The sequence below is a fragment of the Macaca thibetana genome, chromosome 17 (assembly GCF_024542745.1).
Source record: "Macaca thibetana thibetana isolate TM-01 chromosome 17, ASM2454274v1, whole genome shotgun sequence".
Taxonomy (NCBI): domain Eukaryota; kingdom Metazoa; phylum Chordata; class Mammalia; order Primates; family Cercopithecidae; genus Macaca; species Macaca thibetana.
In genome coordinates, this window is record NC_065594.1 from 63,832,271 (window position 1) to 63,845,587 (window position 13,317).

Here is a 13,317-nt window from a genome sequence, read left to right on the forward strand (position 1 = left end):
TTCCAGTTTTTTGTTAGCAATCTCAAAATTCACTGTTGTGTACAATAATTTGGGCTGTTCATATGTTAATTTGGAAAATGAGTAACAATGTATTTGGAATTTTTCAACACTTGCTTAAGTGGGTCTGAGATAAAGGATAACAATTTCATAAAATACAGAATCAGCAAAGTAATTTTTTCCAGGTAGGGACGGTTCTGACAATTTCCAATACTAGTGGCAAATTTTCTGAATGCCACAATTCTTCTCTCACTTCTCCACCTAACATATTCCAGGTAAAGTGAAAGTAGGTTAGGTTATTTTACAATATATGAACTCAATTATATCTTCTCTGTGGTAACCTTACTTAGGCATTCTGTCTTTGTGACTATAACAAACTGTTATTGCATATGTCATTTTGGTTTTTAAGTTCAATATAATTTTATGACTAGTTGATTTGTATGTAAAACAGGTGCTAATTTGACCTTTTTAGCAAAGAAATTAAACTGAAGTTTTCAAATTTCCCTCTTGACAGATTTAGAGAAAATAAAAAGGTAGCTTGTAATAGTAAAAATAAGTTTTATTGTATTCACATTTACTAACGTTTTGCCATCACATAATGTGTGTCACTGAGAAGTGTTTAAAAAGTCACTATCTGTAAAATCATGCATAGCACCATTGAAAATGTATTTGCTTCCATTTTGTTACTATAGGGGTAATAATTAATTTAATAAAATAATTTGAGAAGGACAAATGCAAATTAATCTTAGAACACCAGAAATTAACCTGAAATACTATTTTGTAAAAAGGGGCACCACCAAAAGGAAAGCTGATCACCATTGACTGTTCGAAAGTAATTCAACTGCCCCATGAAAGAGGAGAGAGAAATATAAGAGGCAGATACTGGTTTTTAAAGAAGGAGACAGCTTGCTAACATACTTTATTAGGAAAAAAGCCCTCAAAAAAGAGAGCTAAATCTTCCCAACCACAACACAGATGATCAGTTTAGAACAAATATTGAAGTTTGGTATTCTAAACAAAGAATATAGGGAAAGATACCTGGCTTTGAAGTAAAAATTTATGACTCAAGCATTATCTTGAGATATTTACAAATTTACCATTATTTCTTGCATATAATGACCACTAAAAATATAAATATTTTTATTATTTATAAATTTATATTTACTAGAAAATACAAAGGGAGTTTGGAAAGAGTTGCTTCCATCAAGTAGATAAAAACATAACATGTTGGACTAGAGTAATCCTAGAAGAAAATGGTGGCTGACAGCTGCTTGTATATGCTTGTACAGGTATGGAATGACTTCAGTTCTGGAAACCTGTTCTTTTACTTCCTATGGAAAATATCACTTATTTTCCCCCTATTCTGTTAGCTTGAAAACAGGAACTATCTGATAATTTCACATTTTCAGGGAGATAATTCCATATAAACTTACACACAGATATGTCTTATGCCAATCATACCTAAGGCTTTCAGTAAATATTTGATGATTTAATGAAACTCCAAAAACATGTCAACTAACACCACTTTAAAAAGAAAGTCACACCACCATCCCCACTACCCTCTCCAACTTTAACTCAGTTACATATAAGAAAATTGACTGATTGGCTCGGGAAAATATATTTAGAAATTATGCAGTTATGTTCAATGATTTTTGCATATTATTATATATATGCAGGAATCAATACAAATTCTAATTTAGATTGATTCCTGCATATATACAATTATATGTAATAAACAATGGAGAAAATATGAATAAAATGATTACTGATCTGTAAGCTCTTTAACCATAGGACCATATATTTCCAGTTCCTAGAATAATCTCTGTTGAATAAATAAACGAATTTTAAAACTCTAACTTGCACATAAGCATTGTTTAAAAAAAGAACCTACCTATAAATCTATATTATTTAGTACACAGGACACATTTTCCCAGATAAATAATGTTTATAAATGATAAGCATTTTAAGTCCTTTCACAAAATTTCACAAAAGCCCTTTATATAATTTATCTACAGATCTGTACAAGTAATTCATTAATCACTGATCAACATGTATCATTCTATATAAGTTCTATGTATCTTTATATCTTATCATTAATATGCCTTGCTTGTTGTCAAAAGTAGTATGATACCTTAAAATAATCGGCACACTTGACATATATCAATCAATTATTACTGGGAAAATTGAATCAGATTGTAACGTTTCAAATGAATGTTTCTGCCACTTGAGTAAGATTGGGGCTTTCTCTACTCTTGACTTCTTCCACCTGCCACACAATGAAATCACAGATTCTCTGCTTATAAACCACCAATATTGAAGCCAGGGTGCTGCAGAATGTGGAATAGAGGGTGAAAATAAAGTCTGTAAGCTACAGGAGCAAAAGGCCGTATAAACCATGACCATCTGCCAATGCAACACTCTTCTCCCAATAATTGAAACCATGATTTCTGTCACCCACCCTTTTTCTTCCACCTTAGAAGAAAACTGAGAATAATTGTGCCTACTATATCTTCCATTTTTAATACCAATTAAATGTGGCTGAAGTCTTCTCTTTATTCTACTAAGAAGAAAATGTCACCTCACAACCTTGTTAGCCACGCGTGAATTGCATATAAAGTATTTTTAGCTAAACTGGTGAATTAACTGAACTGTAAATAACAGTTTGGAAACAGATAGACATTGAACATTATCCTTTGTTTATTTCTCTACCCCCCCCCCCCCGATTCTTTTTTAATTCACATTTCAGAGAGCCAGGCTCTGGCAATAAGAGAATTTCAAACTAGAAGGTACAAAAAAATCAAATGTTTTGAGCAGTTTACAAACAATTTCTCAGTTTAAAATATGAAAATGAGGATGTTGATTTGGACCAGTCTCTAAGGTATCTTACAAATCTGTAATTATAATTGAATCTTACAAAACAATAGAATGATTATTAGACAAATTTCCATTTGGTGTAGTTTGTGGTCTATAAGGAAATACAAATACTACAAAATGCTGAACAACTCAAAGAAAAACCCAAGATAATTTATAAGCATAGTTGTTTATAAAAGGAAAAATGAAAACTAGTTGATCTTGTTATATTTTTCAGGGTCAAAATGTTGTCTTTGAAAAATAATCTAAAATTCTATAAGAGGATATAAATATATATGGTTTTTTCTTGTTTAGATATTTATTCTTTATAAAATATTCGGATTTAAAATTATGACCATATTTTTTGGCCGGGCATAGTGGCTCACACCTATAATCCCAGCACTTTGGGAGGCCAAGGTAGGTGGATCACCTGAGGTCAGGAGTTCAGGACCAGCCTGGCCAACATCATGAAAATCCGTCTCTCCTAAAAATACAAAAATTAGCCAGGCGTGGTGGCGGGTGCCTATAATCCCAGCTACTTGGGAGGCTGAGGCAGGAGACTCGCTTGAACCTGGGAGACAGACATTGCAGTGAGCTGAGATTACACCATTGCACTCCAGTCTGGGAGACAGAGTGAGACTCTGTCTCAAAATAAATAAATAAATAAAATTATGATCATATTTTTAAATATGTGATTGGTAGTCAAATCTTCAGGCAATGGACTACTATGTATATTTATTGTTTTTGCTTTTTTAGACATACTCCATGACCTAAAATTTCTGACATCACTGGTGGTTTTAGTTTTTCACATCTTTATCAAAACCAACTCAGGATAGAAATAAATCCCTACCATTGGCTGATACACACTGTTTATTTAAAGTACTCCTTTAGGGTAAGAAATTTACTTCCATTCATATGCTTTGGGAAGATTCCTGGATTCTGCTTCTATGATATTCATTTCTTGTTCAGAATTATAATAAATTAGGCTGTCTTCCTCTTGATATGGATACAGGTGTTCTTTAAATGTGTAAACAATATACTAAGTCTTTAGAGAACTATTTTGAGAAATGCTATCAATGTACTTATTATCTTTAGGGTAGAAACAACTTCTTTGAAAACAATTTAAGAAATCACATTTTTTCATTGTTCTGGGGATTTATCAATTGCCATTGAGGAAATGTATGTAATTTCTCTCAAATTTTCTTCAGATTTTAGTTAATGAGAAACTTCATAAGATCATTACGACGTCTAAGTAAAACCAGTGTCAACATTTACAACTACATCTGTGTGTCTGTGTCTTAGTGATTTTTCACTGGTCTGCATACCAAGCTATGGAAGCAGAATGGAGGTATGAGGTGATTTATTTTTATTCGATAATCTACAATCGAGAAGAAAAAGATAGCAATAGATTTATTTCTTTCTCTTGCTACTTATAACATTGTTTCTGAATTGCCACAGCTTTCTCACAAGAAAATATAATTTTTTTCATTAATCATTAAACAAATCTTTAAAAGGTAAACTTTGTTATTTTAATTATACCATTTGGTAATTAAAATTGAGAAATATTAGGTGACCCTTCAGTAATTAGCAATCAAATGATTGAAAGAAACAGAGAATACATTGGAACTCCCAGGCCTATCTGTGTAATGTGCATAGTTTTCAATAAAGTGATGGAACGTCTCCAGAAACAACTAACCAAATACATTTGAAGTGCCTGGAGAATATGACACCTAAGTCTTTCACCTTTATTTCAATTCAACCAGCCCTGTCTATTACCAGGGAATACTCCAGGTCAGTAATCTAAATCACAGTATCCCTCACTTTAACTTCAACATCCCTTTCTATCAGGTTTTTCAAAAGCTCATTTCTGGCAAATCTATTCTTCAGATTCTTAGAGACCACTATTGTCCCAATTGTTTTAATTTTTTCCTGTCTATTTGAAATATCCTTTCTCCCTTTCTTCTCTAGTTTGGACTCAGCTATTTATTCACTGAATAATTCTCTACTAAGATTATTTAAAGCACTCATATCACTATATGCTTCTACCATGCAGGTTTAGCAAACTCATATCTGAGTCATTATCATGTGTCTTTTCATTCAATTACTGAAGCACAGCTTAAAACACACACACACTTAGACACGTATATGTCCCTCTGCTGTTTGGCATTATTGCAAAAATTATTGTCTCTTTTTTAAGCTGGAGCTTCAGATTTCTGTGAATTATTTCCATTTGCATTTTCCACTTCTATTCACAGAAAACAAGTTAATGATGAAGACTGTATTAGTGAAGAATAGTCTTTCCTAAATTCCTGTCCCCAAAACTAAAGCTTACACACATTCACAACACTCATAACATCTCTTCCTTTAAAAAGCAATCCATTCTCTTATAGCTTTAATTCCCTCTTCCTCAGCTCTTGGTCAGTTAGTCATCATATCCAATTTAAGTATCTTCAAAATCTTCCTCCAGTGTCTCTTTTTCTAATTCAATGATGTGCTCTTTTTTATCCAAAACAATGAATAATTTTTCTTTGAAATTGATTTACTCTCCATCTATGTTTAATATCTCCTTATCCAATTTTTGCAAAAGTTATATTTACAGTAATCACATATATCCATTTCCACACCTTCCATTCACTCATCAACATACAAGCATCTGGCTTCCTTCACGAGAAAACTCCTTCCACTGAGTTGGCATACTGCTAATTAACAAACACAGTGGGCCTTTATCTTATAGCACATATGCGGCACTAATACTCAAACTTTCTTCAACTCTCATCTATTTATTTTAATGATGAGTATTATACTTTTGATCAACCCCTGAATAAACATCTTTGCCAGTGTTCTGTTTTATTGTCACTGCTTTTTTCAATCTACAATTGCTTCTGTGTCATCTGGATGATTTCTTCTATAACAATAATTTTATTCACAATATTCTGTAATTCCTAAATCTATATTTTTAATTCAAGACTCTCCCCTGCCTTCAATCTTAATATCAAAATGTCGATAGTATTCCAAGAAGATTTATCACTTAGCATGCATAAAAATGGACTCATCTTCACCCACAAACCAGTGATCCATTTGGTATTTATTGTCCAAATTGCTGGCATCTCAATCTGTCAAATAAATCAAACTTGAAATCTGGGAGTGAGTCTTTAATTCCCCGTCTCCCTTATTCTAGAATTCAGTTATCAAATTCAGGCACTTTGACAACCTAAATAGTTTACAAAGACATCCCTTCTCTATAAATGTAATGATTTACTCTCTTTCTAAACAATAACTTCTAATATCAAAGACTCCCACAAACAAATTGGTGGCTTAGAGACTATACACAACTCAGTTATTTTTGTTTTCAAATAATAGTAATATTAATCATGCACAGTAATAGATGGATTATATAGGTGTATAAATATATAAATACTTAATCCTGCATATATAAATTATATGCAGAACGAATTGATATATGATAATACAGAATGCTTCTGGTCCCCCAATATCTACTCTGCACTGTATCTATAATAATAAAATTTTTGATAAGCAATGGCCACCTGGAATGCAAAATCCATTTTATAGCCTTCCTTGGATCTTGGCATATAGATGTAGAGTAGAATCATATAGCAGTGTCCAGTAACCTTATCTGAATGACAACCCCTTATTCCCCATTTTATTGACCAGTTCCTCTACTGCCTGGACACCTTCAGCCAGGATGATGTGTTACAGCCCAGGGATGCTGAAAGCGTGAGCTAGACAGAATCTGGCTTCCTGTAGTTTTGGTGGAACAGAGCTGACATTCCAGCCTAGGACTGCATTCTTCCAGACTAATTTGTGAGCAATAAACAATTTCATTCTTGCTTAAACACTATTATTTTAGAATATATTATTATTTGCAGCTGAACCTAATTCTAATGAATACACCAGATTTTGGGGTATTTTTGAAAGACTTGACAATCTGGCAATTCTATGCCACACTTCCCCATGGCAACGACTGGCTGGCACAGAGTAGCATCAGCGTTAAAAATACTGCATTGTCTCCCTCTCTGGACTTGTTTTTTAATAATTAATGTTATTTGCATTTGGATATGAAACACCAGATACTATCCAATTTCCTTAATGTAACATTCAAGGATCTTGATAACTTTATGCCTAATTATCTCCTTTATACTCCTTTTTAAGATTTTATTATGTATCTAAAGAAATTCCTTGCATTTCTTTACACATACCAGTCTCTTTCTAATCTCTCTTCCTTGTTTTATGCATTAGCTGCTACCTAGAAGACCTCTATAATGTTCCTCATTCCAAACAGCACATGTGCCAGTAGGTAGCCTTCTGTGAAGGTCACCCTTAGAGGTTTCTTCTTAAAGGAGGCCTTCTCACCCCTTCAGGTTGTGTTACAAGTCCTTTCTCCATGCTTGTAATTCTCTGAGCATATTAACACATTATTTTAAAAATAATTACTCAATAATATTCTGAGTAAAGTTTAGAATGCCTAAGAAATATGCAGGGTGCTATTTTTTTAAATGGCCACTGCCAGAAATTTGAAAATTGTGAATCAGTAAGTTTAAGACATTGTCCAAGAATCTGTACTTTAATCACCCCGATGATTCTTTCTTTCTTTCCTTTCCCTTCCTTCCTTCCTTTCCTTTCTTCTTTCTCTCTTTCCCTTTCTTCCTTCCTTCCTTCCTTCCTTTCTTTCTCTTTCTTTCTTTCTTTCTTTCTTTTTCTTTCTTTCTTTCTTTCTTTCTTTCTTTCTTTTTTCTTTCTTTCTTTCTTTCTTTCTTTCTTTCTTTCTTTCTTTCTTTCTTTCTTTCTTTCTTTCTCTCTCTTTCCTTCCTTCCTTCCTTCTTTCTTTTTCTTTCTCTTTCTTTCTTTTCTTTCTTTCTTTCTTTCTTTCTTTCTTTCTTTCTTTCTTTCTTTCTTTCTTTCTTTCTTTTTCCTTCCTTCCTTCCTTCCTTCCTTCCTTCCTTCCTTCCTTCCTTCCTTCCTTCCTTCCTTTCTTTCTTTCTTTCTTTCTTTCTTTCTTTCTTTCTTTCTTTCTTTCTTTCTTTCTTTCTTTCTTTCTTTCTTTCTTTCTTTCTTTCTTTCCTTCCTCCCTTCCCTTTCTTTCTTTCTTTTTTCTTTTTCCCTTCCTTCCCTTCCTTTCTTTCCTTCCTTCTTTCTCTCTTCTCCTTCCTTTCTTTCTCTCCTTCTCTCTCTCTCCCTCTCTCTCTCTCCCTCTCCCCCTGCTTCCTTCCTTCCCTCCTTCCTTCCTTCCTTCCTTCCTTCCTTCCTTCCTTCCTTCCTTCCTTCCTTCCTTCCTTCCTTCCTTCTTTCTTCTTTCTTTATAGGGTCTTGCCCTTTTACCCAGGCTGAAGTGCAGTGGTGCAATCATAGCTCAATGCAGTCTCAAACTCCTGGGCTCAAATGATCCACTCGCCTCAGCCTCCAGAATAGTTGAGACTACAGGCAGGTGTAATCATGCCTGGCTACCCACTGATTATTTCAATGCAGGTGATCCACCAATGATATTTTGACAGGAAATGTCTTAGAATATGAGCTCCCTGAGAGACTTGAGAGGGTCTGGGTTGACTTATTTATCATATTATACTCAACGCCTGGCACATTGCCTTTTGCTCAATAAATGCTTGTTAACGGAAGTATCTCTCAGCACTTGGAGAAGCAGAAATCATTTCAGGTCACAAGGTCAATTTAATAAAACATAGCTACAGCATACAGAGCTTCATGGCATCTTCTCTATACCTTGGCTCAGTCTGGCAAACTGTCAGTACAGGCGTTAGCTAGGATTGTAAGCAAACATGTGAGTGTTTAGTGGTTTATCTGTGTTTCTAACTATTCATAAAGCTTATCTAGCACAGCAGTACAAATGCGCTTATTCATTCAAAGGTAGTATTTGTGTGCTTATAATTTGTGCCTATAATTACTTAATGGCCAATATGTGCAGTCTTTTATTGACATTCACAGATATTCATAGATATAGACATCTATGAATGACAACACTGTTGTCCCATTGATTGATCAATTCCCCTACTGCCTAGACACCTTGAGCCAGGATGATGTGTTACAGCCCAGGGATGCTGAATGAGTGAGATAGATAGATAGATGATTGATTGATAGATAGATAGATAGATAGATAGATAGATAATATAGTTGTATAGATATAGATATATCTATGAATGTCAATAAAATATTGTACATATTGACCACTAAGTAATTCTATTGACCAACTCTACATGTTATTTACAAAATAATTTCTATGATTTATTTTATGTTGAGATCCAAAATGTAAAACTCTTATGTTTTCCAGCTTAGTAATGGAACATATTCTGAGTTGACAGAGATTTAAATTGAGAAAATGGTAAATGGCTATTTTAACATCCAGATTTTGTATTCCCTAACACCCTAGATATTCATCTCATTGGTCTAATTTAGTAGGTATCACATGAAAAATGTGTTTAAGTTTACAACTCAAAGGTCTAGGAGTTTATAATTTTTTAAAACAATTTAAATACATGTAAGTCCATATAATTGTTGTCTATGGAAATGCCTTTAATGAAATAAAATGTAAAAATAAATTGATATGCATTAATGCTATTTCCTGCTCAGAGAAAAGATGCTCAGCTTTTCTATTCTTGATATATAGCTAATTTATAGAAATCTACCAAACATTAATAATTTGTTTCTAAGTTATCAGCTTGAGTTAAAAGACACATATGAAAGAGACATATGTCATTCTGAGGAATACTCATTCTTTAACCTGAGGAAAAGCTCTCTTTGGGACATCCTTGACTATTTTCTGTCCCTCTTACAGCACCTGACTTTCATAAGACCTCTCGGTAACTTTTTCTATTACTTTTATTCCTAACATTTTGTCCATGCCCTTGCCAAACTCCACTATACACTCTAAACCACATATGCATATGAGTTTTCGTTTTCCTTCTTAATAGACCTTGAAATTCCTGTCTTAATGCCAACAATTAGTCAAACTGAGGGTTTCCGTTAACTGTGCAGGTTCCCTGACTAATGTTTCAGGGTAATAATATATTTTAACCTTGGGTACAGTTTTAGAGTACCATAATAAGTGTCTTAAACTTGACATTGTCTCCCTTTAAGCAATAACTTCTTCATTCTCTCAGTTAGTTTTCAACATTAGCTAAAATATTGACATATTGGGTCTTTTTTACCTCTTTACACAAGTTTGAAGGCACAGTTTTAGGGTTGGCTTAAAGGAGGAATTGTATTTAATTATAAAATTAGTAAGAATATATATTCTAAAACAATCTTCTAGGTCTCAGGTTTATTGTGAATAACAGGTAAGTGTGAGAATCATAAGAAATATTAAGTATGAAAATTTGTGATACAAAAATATAATACAAAACTAAATTGTGCTTAATATAAGTGAAACACAGCTCAAACATATATCTTACTGGTTAAACTAAACCAATGGAACAAATAATCTTTGAAAAAGAGTTGCCCTTTCATTAATATTAAAAAAAAATCTAATGATTACATATTCATACCCTGGTGTTAGGCTGCTGAAATAATGTGATTCATAATCATCTATAGCCTGATAGAATCAAATAGTTCAATTTATAAAATATCTTCTTGTATTGAAATAACAGAGATTCATTTCTTGTCTCCATAACAAGCATAATAATTGTATCAAGCCTCCATAGTCCAATGGGCCAAAAGAATGATACTCTCTTGTCATTTTTGCCCTGCTCTCAGAGGATACTTTTGGAAAGAAAGAAATGATCTCTGCAGTAGCATTCAAGCTGCACAGCTAGGGTCAGAATTACATGTAATTTTGTCTCCAAGTGCTGTCAGCCATATTGTAACAGAGGACTGGAAAGATTCAAGCTCTGTTTCCAACCCAAAGGCAATGGAGATCCCTTATTTATTTTCATAAATTCCTTTAATCCATACAGCACACATTGGAGAATTCTCCACCTCTTTTCCACAGCCCCAGTGAGCAACAAAGGGTGGATTCCTCCCTCAAACTTGAATTATTTTTTTGTTTTCCCCAAAGCATTCATGAATTATGTAGGAGCACTCTGGTAGAGAATTTACATATTTTTGGTGTCTCTAAACACAGATTGATAGTCTTAGCAAAATATATTAAACACTCTTATTGTATATCTGCTTTAATTTAAAAAAAAACTGTGAATGAGTCATAAAACTTTATTTTTCTGTCAAAAAAAGAAAAACCTTCCACCCAATCATCATGAAAAATAAATCCAACCTTAATGTTAATGCTGATGTGACTCTATCAAAATGTTTTAATGCAATAAAATAAAATAAAGTAAAACAGGATTTCATGAAGAATTCATAGGAATTTCAGATTTTGGTACAATGTTATCAAACTTTAGAACACAATTGTTGCCATTCTAACATTTACAGACACAGTCATTAGTTTTAAGATCCAAAATTTAGAAAATGCAACTCAAAGATACAAGCTGATTGATTTACAAAAATAGAAAAAGTTATATATCCTTTTTTAAAAACTGATTTTTTAAAAACAACTGTGTAATACCTTAAAGATGATAATTAATAATTGCCTATGAATAAGACTATGGTTATTTTTCAATATAAAAAGGATTACAAGAACTATAAAATATTATCAATAAAAGCCAGTCAATGTTGAATAACTAATATTCCCTCACCTATTATAATTTGGAACAAATTATGATTGATTGCATTTAATAGGAACTAATAATTCCCAGTAACTATTATTAAGAAAGCTTAAGTTTCAAAATTATGTAAGAAACTCAAGCTTGCTGGGCGCGGTGGCTCACGCCTGTAATCCCAGCACTTTGGGAGGCCGAGACGGGCGGATCACGAGGTCAGGAGATCGAGACCATCCTGGCTAACACGGTGAAACCCCGTCTCTACTAAAAAGTACAAAAAACTAGCCTGGCGAGGTGGCGAGCGCCTGTAGTCCCAGCTACTCGGGAGGCTGAGGCGGGAGAATGGCCTAAACCCGGGAGGCGGAGCTTGCAGTGAGCTGAGATCTGGCCACTGCACTCCAGCCTGGGCGACAGAGCGAGACTCGGTCTCAAAAAAAAAAAAAAAAAAAAAAAAAAAAAAGAAACTCAAGCTTTATTTGCAAACATATTTGACCCTTATTTCAGCCGTGTATGAGGCAACATTTGGCAAATTTTAAATGCGTAAAACATTTGCACCAGTCCTAAATTTTAACAAGTAGTTTTAATAAATCTATAATAAGGACTTTCTTCATTTGTTTAACAAACTATGCAAACACACAATTTTTCTTCTCATAATTCTATTTGACTTGCAAATTAAAAGAAACAGATGATATTTCCCTATTTTTCAGCATAGACCTCTATTTATTGGTGATCTGTCCTATTTATCCTTCATCAGTCAGTATCCCAGAGGTCATGGTCATGGTATACTACTGTGCTTTTTCTTAGATTATGGGGTATGTGTGGGGCTGGATGAAGAAAAGTTTTCCAGAAACACTTCAGTAGAATTTTATAAAAATCTTTTTGTAGCCACATCTTTGGTGAATTATGGCACTGTGACTCATTTGCTTTTAATGTACCATTTAATGTAAATCTAACTTTATATAAATCTATTTCTATCTCTATCAAATATGTATGATTAGTTTATCAAAAGATGAAGTTATACACCCCCTTTGAAATCTAACTGTGTTTATCTTTATAATAGACCTAGGAATGGAAATATTTGCTTACAAATATTACACTTTGTGGTGCAAAGTATTGGGGATTTGGGAAGAGTGTGGTCTGAAATTTCTCTGAAAGTAAAGATTTTGCCTTGTCACTCTGCTACCATATTTCAAAGCTTAAAGATAAATATCCTCATACATGTTAATTAAATCGACTAACATTAATTATCTACTATTCCCCATATATCAGGGAGAATAAAAAATATGTAAGACATGAAACCTATTCAGGGAAAACTTATAATGTCAATTGACTCTAAAATGTATGGATATTCTAATGCTCAAAAATACCTATTTATTATTCTGAACATAGGTATAAATTATTTTAAAAGTAGATAGGAAGTAAATTATTTAACACATAGCATTTGCTTACTGATCTAACAAAACAGTGACAAGAATAAACTGACCTTTGTTTTATTAAGTATAGTCCTAAGTGATAAGTTCAGGTGGAAAATCAATTAGCTTTTTAACACACTAAATGAGAGGAAATAAACTTGCTTTTAAAGCTGAGTAAGAAAGTCACCCATTTACAGATTTAAGAACTTCCATATTAATCACTTGTAGGCTATCAGTTTACTATTTATAGAATTTTATTTGTTAGTCTTACAAAATCTATGTATGGAAAAAACAAATTCATTAAAGACAAGGGGAACTTGGAATTGTGCAGTTTTAAAATACACACTAGTATGACCAATTAATCTTATTTCCGTGAAGTTGCTAAACTGATCAGTCTTCCAGGGCTGGATTAATAGAGAAAGTCTGTCCTTGGCATGTCC